At 39.3% G+C, this 4,074-nt stretch overlaps 1 pseudogene; it reads right to left on the minus strand.

Annotated features, from left to right (window-relative positions):
- Nucleotides 1-2,318: 2,318 nt before the first annotated feature.
- On the minus strand, nt 2,319-2,840 carry LOC139466882 (uncharacterized protein DDB_G0280579-like; annotated as a pseudogene).
- Between the last annotated feature and the right edge of the window lie 1,234 nt (nt 2,841-4,074).

Genomic DNA, 4,074 nt, shown 5'->3' on the forward strand with positions numbered 1-4,074 from the left:
CAACTATAACAGCAACAAATACACAAAGTGGATCCTCGTTCCTCCACAGTCTGCAAACTCTTCCAACTGCAAACACAAAACACTCATCAGTTTATGGTTTCACTAAATAAACTCTTTCACATATGAAATGAGACCTCCACCATTAATCATTTAATAATATGATCCAGAACAAAAAAATCTTTCACTAAGATATAAGTTGAATCCATACAAGCACGTTATGTGTAACCACAAGGGTGGAGAGGGAGGGATTTAGACCTTATTTCAGTTTACAGGTCAAAATGTGATTGTTTAAAGTTCTGATCCCTGATAACTCTGTATCCGAACAGTTTGCCTTGCAATATCATCGGATTCATTTAGTTTAGAACAATGTTTGCAAATTTCTCATTGGTGGTTTTTTTAATGACTTTTTCATAATATCTATGAAAGGTTTTAGCTTTTGACCAGTCTGCACATTTAATAATTTCAGCAACTGACATCCCAAAGTTTCTGGCTTTGGAAGTAGCCGCTGATCTAGTTGAATGAGCCTGGAATTTCTTGGTATCAATTCCTGCCTGTTTCATCAGCTGTTTCAACCATTCAGAAACAGTTGTTTTGACAACTGGTCTATGTGGCTTGGAACATCCCAAGAACAATTGATGTTCCTGCTCTGAAGATACTCTGCAGCACTTCTGTGTAGGTAAGCTCTAAGTGCTGATGTGGGGTCAAGTTTGGGTATGTCACATGAATAAACGGTCACTTTGTTTGGACAAGACCCCACCTTCCGTGTTTTTTGTCAATCTAGTAATAACAAATTCAATGTGGTCTCCAAATTCTGAAACATTGTTAGGATCTAATTTGTGCAACTCAGAAGCCCTACTCGCTTTAATGTACTCTAGATCTGTCACTGTGTCAACGTCCCATGTCTCGGTGTACTTAGGCTCGGGAGGCCTCTCATTGAATATTGCTCTCATTGTGTTCTTAATTTCTTTCCTTTGACCTACAGGTTCTCCCTGCACATGGGGATGAACGGCTCCCCACCCCAATTTCGAGCCGGCTGTAGTTATGACTATATCTGTTCCTGTTTGCATTCTACTGTCAATGTCACTTTCATCTCGTAGTTTTGTTTGGGTAGGAGAGCTTTCGTTCTCAACATTTGTTAATGTCGATAGTGTAGCGGTGCTGGTAGCACCGCCATCATTGAGGCAGTAAGTTTGCCTATCAATGTCGCTAGCTGTACGTACGTAGCTTGTTGTGTGGGAACAAGTCAACATCATTTCGCACTGTCGAAGAATGCCAGTCACTTTGTCCTGTGGAAGTGACAACGTCATGTGTATCGAGTTGACAGTGAAACCCAAGTACTCTATTATCTGACTGACTTCTTCCAATTCACTACAAAATCTAGTTTCTCTGGAATTTCTAGGGTCGAATCCCTGTCTATCATCAATGCATCTTTCTAGGGATTGGCAAAAATCAAGTCATCTAGATAAATTTGGGCTCGGATACCTATTCTTTTTAAGAAAGATATCACTGGTTTCAACAGCTTCGTGAATACCCTTGGTGCTGAAGCAAGTCCCAAGGGTAGGCATTGAAACCCGTGAAGTTTGTTTTGCCAGCGGAATCTTAGGTATTTCTTGTGCTCGTTGCACACTGGGACACAAAAATAGGCATCTTTGAGATCTATTTTATCATATAGTCCTGTTTGTTTACTAGTTCTGTCAATGTCACTATTCCTTCCATTTGGAAGTGTTGCCCCTTTCTCTAACATTTTTGTTACTTCTGCAGACATGATGTCCATTTCTGATTTTTGCATCTTTAGTTCTTTTGGTTCTGATATTTGCTGAGGAATTTGATTGAATTCTATTCTGTACCCCTGAACAATGTTTAGAATGTAATGATCCTTTGTCAACTTTTGCCAATTTTTTATGAAGTGTTTTAATCCCCCCCTAGTTTGGGATCTGCCTGAATGACCTGAAAGTCTAGGTCCTGTAACTGACTGTGCAGTGTGTTTCCCTTTTGATATTGTGAAACATACATACCTTCCTCTGTTAAACCCTCTAGTAGAGCTCTTGAAGCCATAGTGGCTCTTGTTTTTGTAGTCTGAAAACTGTCTCTCAATGTCAAATCTTTTCTTTCTGTCCTTGGATAGCTTTAACAATTTCTTGTAAAAACCTTTGCCAAACAAGGCCTTCTTGTCACTGAACTTTTTCTCATTCTTTGAGAGAAATTTCTGGGCTTTCTTCTGACTTTTCATCAGCTTTGTTAGAATGTATAAAATGTAGCGGCAACGTTGGCTTATCCCAACAAACAAACAGTCTTTTCAACTAAATTCAAAAAGTCGTTCACATCAATCTCTTCACCACCTTTATGTAGTGATTGAAATGCTCATGTGCATAATCTAGCAGTTCGTTAAACAGTTCTTGTTCATCCCTATCATCTGTGGGCTTAAACCGCTTATACAGGTGATTGTCAGTACTAATAGTACGATTGTTGGTTTCACAATCTTCTGAAACTGACGATTCAGACGAACTATTGTCACTACTTGAGCTGGATGACGAGCTATCGGAAGGAGAACTACTAGTGCAACTGTCACTTCTTTTGCCATGACGATGGCGCGATTTGGCTTGGTCCCGTCTTAGAATTGTTCCAGTCCTTCCTATTTCGTTTCCTGCTTCGATTCTCCAAATCAACATCATTAGGTCTGCCATTGTCACCAACTGTCTCATGGCTCTGGTTACTGTTTGCCTTATGGCTGGTTCCAGTGGCCGTGGTTGCCTCCTGGCTGACAGGCACATGGCGTCCATGCTTTTGGCTAACAGGAATTCCATCCTCGCCATCGGAACCGATGAATGATCCGATCTCATGACCGTTAAAAAAACGAAGAAAAGAGTTACGCCAAGAAGAAAAGTCACAAAAAGAGCAAGACTGACGAAACACCATCGAAGATTGCTCACAATGAAAGACACAAGACGAGCACGAAAAATTCAACGTCTTCGGAAGCCAGAGAATCAAGGACGAGATCTCGGTTTTTTCTCACGTGACTTTGAAAGGCTTGTGACTTCCGCTGGAAGCCAGGGATAATCACATTTAGACCTTATTTCAGTTTACGAAATAAAATTGCTCTCAGCCCTTTTAGCCAAAATTAACAAGTTAAAGACTAAAATAGTCAATAATGACTTAATGACTTAATTCTGATATGTCAATAATGTCTAATTCATACAGCTGAGTTTACAGTGTACGTGTAAAGTACTTTTTGCACGGTAGCCTCCCAATTGTCAGACAGCTTATACCATGGATTGGTCAAAGATGGTTACCTGTTCACCTTTCATTAAAGTCGAACAGACCAAGTTGCAAGAAAACAGACATTTTGAGAATTATATAATGCACTTTTAATCATGAAATCATACTAGAAATCCATTTTGAAGTATTCACCAGAAATATCATAGTTTAAATTATTTACAGGATAAATTTATTCAAATTTAATGAGGAACATATTTCAGTATTACCACTCATATAGCAGACGGAAATGTTATCATTTTACATAAGAATTGATATTATTACATTATTAGAAAGACACTATTTATACAATATACACTGAAACGTGTGATATCATATAATTTGAAGTTTTTCCAGGATATATTTAAGTGTGAATAAAAGATAACACGATGCTTCAGTGGCGCAGCTTTATTACATACAATACAGGCGGAAGTCGCGACAAGTAGTGTTACACAGTACACAGAAATGAAGTTACATTGTTTGCGTCCGAGGTCTAGCTGCTACACATCGTGACACAATGGAGTAACGACCAAATCATGACCAAATGGGCCGGAATATACACATCATGACCAAATTGGCCGGAATATACACATGATCATATGGGCCGGAATATACACATCATGACCAAATGGGCCGGAATATACACATCATGACCAAATGGGCCGGAATATACACATCATGACCAAATGGGCCGGAATATACACATCATGACCAAATGGGCCGGAATATACACATCATGACCAAATGGGAAGGAATATACACATCATGACCAAATGGGAAGGAATATACACATCATGACCAAATGGGCCGGAATATACACAT

This window comes from Haliotis cracherodii, unplaced genomic scaffold, assembly GCF_022045235.1.
Source record: "Haliotis cracherodii isolate W230 unplaced genomic scaffold, xgHalCrac1.p SCAF_19, whole genome shotgun sequence".
NCBI classification, from domain to species: Eukaryota; Metazoa; Mollusca; class Gastropoda; order Lepetellida; family Haliotidae; genus Haliotis; species Haliotis cracherodii.